Raw genomic sequence first — 8,970 nt, forward strand, 5'->3', positions numbered from 1 at the left:
AAAGGTAAATTAGAAGAAAAGGATAAATTGTTACGATTTCAAGACAGTACTAAGATTTTGGATGATATTCTTAGTAGTCAAAGATCCCCTACTATCAAAACTGGTATTGGCTTTTATGAAACTGTCGAAGGTGAATCTAGCTCACAGGGTGAGGAAAGGAATTCTAATGCAAAATCTGAAATGATCAACAAAGAGATAAGTGGTCAACCCCAACAACAACCAAGGAAAGAAATTCTTCAAAGAAGATCTTTTGCTCCTAACTATGGAAGTGATAGTCGGTTATTTCCTCAAATGAATAATGTTGAATGTTATGTATGTCATAATTTTGGACATATTGCAGCTAGATGTAGAATAAGAATGGTTCAAGAGCATCACACAGAATGATCATCACGTTCCAGGGACACCAAAGCAAAAGGATCATATATCATTGCAATTCCAGGTATTGAAGAAGACAGAATTAGAATCAGAAAGATGTGGCATAACTCAGTTAGCAGACATAACAGACACAGGGGAAACTGAAAGTGTAGACCTTCGGTATTCCAATTTACATACGCAAATATTATAAAGAGAAATCGCGTATATACATGAGTTAGAGGCTGCAGAGTCATGTATATGGAGCTTTGAAGAAAAAACAGCAGGACAGACTGAGGGAAAGAAGTCTGATATGGTTTAGTCATGGTATGTGTTGGTTGGCACAAGTTCAAGGGAGCATATGCTTCGAATAATTGTTGGAATAATTATTGGCATTGTTGGCATTATGGTTAGAAGACTTTGGTGATAATGCTTATGTGGCTAAATGATACATCTTGCTACTTACTGTTGGTTGGTCAAGAGAATGATATTGTAGGTTACAGGTTGCTGATGTTGATGAGAGATGCTTATAGTGCAGATCATATGGTGTATGATAGTTGCTGATGACTATCATGGTCTTGTTTAGACTTGGCATGTGCTTAGGGGGAGCATGGACGGATTGATACATCTTAGCATATACAAAGGGGGAGCTCAATCAGAGATTGCAGCATGTACTCAGGGGGAGTATGGACAACAGAATGTATATCAAGGGTGAAAATATCTTGGTCTGCCCTTTGCCCTTGATGTCAAAGTGGGAGAGTGACTTGGTGTGGTTGTTGCCATCAAGTCCAAAGGGGGATATTGTTAGCATTATGATACAGGTATGACTCAAGTGCTGTCCTTGATGGCAACTCAATCAGATGATAGATCACAGTTCAGACTTACAGAATGAAGAAAGAAAGGTATACGCAGGTTCACTATATACCAAGTCGCGTATATATGCAGGTTCACTATATACCAAGTCGTATACACACGCAATTTCACTATATACCAAGTTGCGTATATACGCAAGTTCACTATATACCAAGTAGTGTATACACGCAGGTTCACTATATACAAAGGCGTGTATAACGTACACACGCACTTTCACAGAAGGAAAGGCACGTACATGTCAGAAAACTAAGTTTTGGTTCGTGGTATTTGGTCCATGGTATTTTGGTATTTGGTCCGAGATATTGACCCCAGGTATTGGGTCCAAGGTATTGGTCCTATGTGGTTTTGGACCATTGATTTGATATTCACCCTATGAGTGCCATCATTTAAGATTTATTAAACAACAGGTATTACAGACTCATGTGTTGGTGTGTGTTCTGTGTTATTTAAGCAACAGATCAATCAGATTGCCAATACAAAGACATTTCAAATGGAAAGATAGCAGAGAAATACAGTAAGCAACACAAAGACACAAATATTTTTAATAAGGAGTTCACCCTATTCTCCAGGGCTACATCTCCGGTCCAACTTCAGTGGTGGCCTTGTTTTATTGTGTCTTTCAACAAAGAAAATTACAATACAGGGACTCAATATGAGTTCTCCTGAAGCAGATTTCACTTGGCAGGGTGGCTCTTGGATTCCCCAAGCCACTCAGAGCACACATACTCTTGTTCTTCCTACCAACTCTGTGACCCTTGGTCTACAGTGGAAAGAGCCAACTGTGATGCTCAATCCAGACAGATTCCTCTATGGGAAAGCTTGATTCCTCAATCTCTCTAGTGCTCGATGCTGCCTGTGGTCAGTTCGGCCCTCTGTCACCTCTACTTGGATTTACTGCTCTCTGCGCTCAGTCCTCCTCTCACGGTTCACTGTTCACTGTCTTTTTTTTCTCTTCTGTTCCTCATTCGAACAACCTCCTGTTCACTGTCTCTATTCATGGCTTTAGCCATTCAACCTTCGTTCCTGTTCGTTTCCTCTCCTTCCTACGTCGATTCGCCTGTCACCCGCGTGCTTGGAATTCCCTGTTTGGCGTCAACATAACACTCAGGAAGTAGCCACATGTCCCCATCAGAACTGTGCCAGCCTGCTCATCGATTCGTTACCTTTCTCCATTGTGGCGGTCAACGGATTCCAAATCCTCTTAAATCGCGGCTTAATCCCCTGTCAATTCCACTCTGTCCATCGGGCGCGATCTCATCCATCCGATCTGGGCTCCTCCAGAGCCAATGTCATTCGCACGTCGAGCGCGGTTGACTTGCTCGACCAATAACGCGCGATCGCGGCAGTTTTTCTCTCTCCTCCTCTACCACGCGTCGATCGCTGAGGGTGCTCGATCTGTTTTCTCCAAAATCGCTTACCGTTCAAGGGCACCCCCATCAAACCGCCGGTTTCCAAGGTGTGGGTCCCACCTTCATACGATGGTGCTTTTCTTCTTTTCCGCCCACGGTCCTCTGGCTCCAACGTGACCGCGTGCCTTAGGCTTTACCATTTCAGCCCTGTTTGCCCAGCAATGCGCGTTAGCACTAACGTGCATCAAAAATCAACTCCATTTCCCGATCTGGGGCTCCCATGGGCTATTTTGACCTCCTACACAGTCTCCATGGGCCTCGGTCAGCGCGCTTTGACCGAGGTCCTTGTCGTTCCGTGCCGGTTGCCATGGCCACTGGTTTAGGGTGTTTTCGATTGCTGTCTTGGATTCTTCAAGGATTTGTTCGACCTATTTTTAATCATGGTTCTATGACAGTCGTTTATGGATCTGATTCGGATCACAGCCTCCCAACTGAAAAGCTTTTGTAACACCAAAAGTTGGTTTTCTTCAAGCATCGACTAAGTGAGGAAACTGCTATCTCACTTGTCCAATCTCAATCCATTTCGCATTGCTCGGCTTCGAACCTTAAGCCCAATTCTGAGGTATTCCACCTGTCCACTATGTGTCGTCCTTACCTTCCTGTCCAGTATTGTATCTTCCTGCAACTCATTAAGATATTCAGGTAGTAGGTCATCAACAGAAGGCAATTGACTCTGCTCTTCAGGGTCCTCAACCATTGAAGGTTCAAACAACCTCAAACATTCTACATTTACGACTGAGTAGATGTGCATGTAAGCTGGCAGATCAAGGCAAAAGGCATTTTCACCAATCTTCTCAAGTATTCTGAAGGGTCCATACCTGATAGGTTTTAGCTTCGTACCTTCACCTTGCATCCTGTCCTTGCTGATATACAGCCAGACTTGGTCTCCAACTTGGAAACTATGCTCCACCCGATGCTTATCATGCCTAGCCTTGTACTTGGCCTGGCTCTTTTCTAGCTGTTCCTGTACTGCCTGGTGGATCTCCTGGATCTGTTCAATAAACCTAGTTGCTTTGTCTACATCATTGTGTCCATCAACCATGGTATCTTTACCAAAGACAAAATCCAAAGGAGACCTTGGTATGAAACCAAAGCATGTCTCAAAAGGAGATCTCTGGGTAGAACAGTGTTTGGCTCTATTGTAAGCATGTTGCACATAGCACAAGTGCTCATCCCAAACCTTAGGATGTTTGCTGCAATATCCTCTCAGTAACTGGATCACTGTCCTGTTAACTACTTCTGTCTGGCCATCTGTTTGTGGATGAAAAGCTGTGCTTTTCTTTAATTTGGTGTCCATTAGTTCCCACAGACTTGACCAAAACTTCCCCACAAATCGGGTGTCTCGATCAGATACAATAGAAGTGGGTAATCCAAAATGAACCCATACATGTTCAAAGAACAATTTTGTAGTTTTTTTAGTTGTAATCTATTTACTACAGGGTATCAAAATACACATTTTGCTGAACCTATCCACAACAACATATAGATAATCATGACCTTTCCTAGATTTAGGTAGTCCTCCAACAAAATCCATGGAAATGCTTTCCCAAGGGTGAGAAGGAACTGGTAATGGAGTGTATAAGCCTAGTTTTCTGTTACTGGGCTTGCTTTTAGCACACATAGCACACCCCTTTACATATCTAGAAACTGTCTCAATCATTTTCGGCCAATAGCAGAACCTTTGTAGCTGTGCAACTCTTTTAGTTACCCCAAAGTGACATGATATCAGAGAAGTGTGTGCTTCCCTAATTATCTTTACTCTCTCAGTCTGTGGAATGTAGAGTTTCCCACAATGATATAAGAGTCGGTCCTTCACATGATAGTCCAATTCTTCTACTCTTTTTCCTTGACTCAAAGTTGCATATACATTTTTAAAGTCCATGTCCTGAGCATATTGTTCTATGTAGCTTTCATGCAACACAGAATTATGCTTAAGTATGGTAGATGCATTTATAATGGGTCTAGATAACATGTCTGCAACCTTGTTATGCATGCCCTTTTTATATCTGATGACCAAATGAAACTGTTGTAGAAAACCCATCCATCTTTAGTGTCTTTATTGTTGCCACTTAGTTTGGGAGTGTAGATATTGAAGTGGCTGATGATCAGTATGTATTATTGTTTCTTTGCCCATTAAGTAATGTTTCCACTTTTTCACACTCTGGACTAATGCATACAATTCTTTATCATAGGTAGGATAGTTAACTACTGCAGGATTAAAAGTCTCAGAATGATAACATATGGGTCTACCGTGCTGTGTCAACACTGCTCCCATGGCATAGTCACTGGTATCAGTTTGGACCTCAAATGGTCTTTGTAGATCTGGTAGTGCTAGTACAGGTGTTGTACTAATTTTTTCTTTCAAGGTGTCGAAGGCTTTCTGTTGTTTGCCTCCCCACTGAAACACCTTGTTCAATCCTGTCAAAGCATGTAAGGGAGCTGCAATTGAGGAAAAATTTGAAATGAACTTCCTCCAATATTGTGCTGCTCCTAAGAAGCTTCTCACTTCTGTAGTAGATTTGGGTTTAGGCCAGTTTACGATGACTGCCACTTTAGAGGGATCTATTTTCAATTCACCTCCCCCTACTATGTGTCCCAAATAATTTAGAGAGGTTTTGCCAAATTCACATTTGGAGAGTTTAACAGAAAGTTTTTCTCTTTTCAAAAGATCTAATGTCTGCTTAACATGCTTTAAATGTTCTTCCCATGTTTTACTAAAAATTAGAATGTCATCTAGATACACCATAACAAAATCGTCAAGAAAAGGTCTGAGTACATCATTCATTAATCTCATGAAAGTAGCAGGGGCATTGGTCAAGCCAAAAGGCATAACCAGCCATTCATACAATCCCTGCTTCGTTTTGAAAGAAGTCTTCCATGCATCTTGCTCTGCAACTCTGACCTGATGGTATCCACTGTGCAAATCCAGCTTGGTGAAATAAACAAGTTCCTTCAATTGATCTAAAAGATCATCTATGCGAAGAAGGGGATAACGATTTTTTATCGTTATTTTATTCAATGCTCGGTAATCAATGCACATTCTCCATGAGCCATCTTTTTTTCTCACCAAAACAATTGGTGACCCACATGGTAATGCGCTAGACCTGATGAACCCTTTCTCGAGCAACTCCTGCACCTGCTTCTTGATTTCAGCATTCTCTAAACAGATAACCTGTACATCCCAATGTTAGGCAATGGAACATCTTGCTGCAAAATAATATCATGTACTACTCTCTTTTTGGGTGGCAGAACTTGAGGTTCTTGAAACAAGACATCATACTCTGAAACAATCTTTTCTATATCAGCCTGTTGATCAGAATTACAACCCTCAAATACATTGGTTTTATCAGATTTCTTTTCCTTTACAACCATTAGTAAGAATTGTTTGCATGAATTTATCATTCTTTTCATCTGTCCTGAGAGAGTATAATTATTCTTGAGCTTATGAGCTCTTACAAAGTATTCGACTCCATCTTTAACAAGTAGATACTTGTTCTCAGCTCTATAGAAAATAGCTTTTCTATCATACAAGTAAGGACTTCTTAAAACAATTCCGCATATATCTAAAGGAATTACATCTAACTCAACCTCATCTACAAATGCTGACCCAAAAGAAAACTTTAGTTTGCACTGTCTAGTCACTTGTAGTTGCGCTTTATCATTCAACCATCCTAATGGGTATGGTTTCTTATGAGGTATAGTTGTTAATCCCAATTTCTTTGCAATTGCTTCAGAAATCAAATTTACTTGTGAGCCACTATCAAACAACGTATCAATCTTTTGATTTTTGGAAACAACTCGATATGAAAAAGCTCACGTCTTTTTCTCTCATATTCTTCATTATTAACAGATTGAGTAGAATTACTAGTAGATGCTTCAGAATTCTTACCTTTTATACCTATGGCTACAATGATTGTTTCATCTCTTGAGTCTGACCCCAAATCTTTCTGAATAGTTGTAGCAGATTTCTTCTTCTTGCCCTCAAACTTTTTAGGTCTCAGCTCTGGATGCAGAATCCAATAGTGCTCATCATCGTGCCCCTCCTTTTTACAGTGAGTGCATGAAGCTTTGCCTTTTTGTGCAATGTTTGCCTTCCTTGCTTTCCACTTCTTCTTTCTTTTCTCCTTGCTCTTACTTACAGTGGGTTGGGATGGTCCCCCAACTTCTGGATTTCCATTCTTTCCTCTAGCTTCTAGATGAGTAGCTTGTACAGATACCTCATCTATACTAGTGGGATTAAACATGAGGATGGTATGCCTCATGTAGCTGTGTAGATCACCAATGTACTTCAAAAGAGTTTCTGGTGAGTCTAATGAAATACCCAACGTCAATGCTCTCTTTCTGAACTCTTGAGTATACCCTTGTACACTTTGACCTTTTAACTACCGAAGAGTTTGCCAACTCATCATGGCTTGTTGCATGTAGGCCAATGGATAGAACTGCTTCTTGATTGCAGTAACAAAGTCACTCCAGACAGAGATGGTCTTACCATGCTTCCTCATATCAGCTTGGGTTCTGCCTTCCCACCAAACCAAGGCAGTGCCCCCTAGGTGTAGGCTTGCCAACTGAATCTTGCTCTTGTCTAAGTCTATATTTTGTACTCTGCAATACACATCAATTTGTCTTATCCAGTTGTCCAACTTTTCAGCATTCAACTCCCAATCATATATTGGCAAGTAAAATTTAACATCTAACTTAATCAAAGATGCCTTCTTATTATGCACAGGGCTACTAGGAGGTGTAGGGAAGCTTTCTTCTTTTCCCTTCCCTTTGGAGTGGTCATGGGAATGAGATTCATCTTCTTCTTTATCTTGCTTAGAGCCTGATGAATCTTCATCCTTATGCTTTCTAAAGTGCCTATACATTTCTTCTACCATAGACTTCATAGTTAGGAAACTTTCTAGGAATTGAGGGTCTGGCCCTACAGAACCTTCTTCTGACATTGTCTTTCAAGAATAGACTCTCCCAATTTCAGGATTAGTTTCCACCAATTCTCCTTCTCCTAGTTTGAGCTTTGATCTAGTGAGCATTCACAGCTAAACCAACACAAGCTTGTCTAACCTTACAACCTAGAACTTTGAAACCACTTGATATGATATTCACCCTATGAGTGCCATCAGTTAAGATTTATTAAACAACAGGTATTACAGACTCATGTGCTGGTGTGTGTTTTGTGTTATTTAAGCAACAGATCGATTAGATTGCCAATACACAGACATTTCAAATGGAAAGACAGCAGAGAAATATAGTAAGCAACACAAAGACACTAACAGTTTTTAATAAGGAGTTCACCCAATTCTCCAGGGCTACATCTCCGGTCCAACTTCAGTGGAGGCCTTGTTTTATTGTGTCTTTCAGCAGAGAAAATTACAATACAGGGACTCAATATGAGTTCTCCTAAATCAGATTTCGCTTGGTAGGGTGGCTCTTGGATTCCCCAAGCCACTCAGAGTACACAGACTCTTGTTCTTCCTACCAGCTCTGTGACCCTTGGTCTACAGTGGAAAGAGCCAACTGTGATGCTCGATCCAGACAGATTCCTCTATGGGAAGGCTTGATTCCTCAAGCTCTTTTGTGCTCGATGTTTCTTGTGGTCAGCTCGGCCCTCTGTCACCTCTGCTTGGCTTTACTGCTTTCTACGCTCAGTCCTCCTCTCAGGGTTCAATGTTCACTGTCTTTTTTTTCTCTTCTGTTCCTCGTTTGAACAACCTCCTGTTCACTGTCTTTGTTCATGGCTTTAGCCATTCGACCTCCGTGCCTGTTCATTTCCTCTCCTTCCTGTGTCGATCCGTCTATCGCCCGCGTGCTTGGAATTCCCTGTTCAGCGTCAGCATAACGCTCAGGAAGTAGCCACATGTCCCCATCGGAACTGTGCCAGCCCACTTGTTGATTCGTTACCTTTCTCCATCGTGGCGGTCAATAGATTCCAAATCCTCTTAAGTCGTGGCTTAATCCCCTATCAATTTTGCTCTGTCCATCGGGCGCGATCTCAGCCATCTGATCTGGGCTCCTCCAGATCCAACGTCATTCGCACGTCGAGCGCGGTTGACTTGCTCGACCGATAATGCGTGATCGCGGTGGTTTTTCTCTCTCCTTCGCTGCCACGCATTGATCGCTGAGGGTGCTCACTCTGTGTTCTCCAAAACCGCTTACCATTCAAGGGCGCCCTGATCAAACCGCCAGTTTCCAGGGTGTGGGTCCCACCTTCGTACGATGGTGCCTTTCTGCCCACGGTCCTCTGGCTCCAACCTGACTGAGTGCCTTAGGCTTTACCATTTCAGCCCTGTTTGCCCAGCGCTGCGCATTAGCACTACTGCGCATTGAAAATCAACTCCAT

Source organism: Pinus tabuliformis, chromosome 3_1 (assembly GCF_031772625.1).
Source record: "Pinus tabuliformis cultivar Carrire ecotype Pingquan chromosome 3_1, CPIR1, whole genome shotgun sequence".
Lineage (NCBI taxonomy): Eukaryota > Viridiplantae > Streptophyta > Pinopsida > Pinales > Pinaceae > Pinus > Pinus tabuliformis.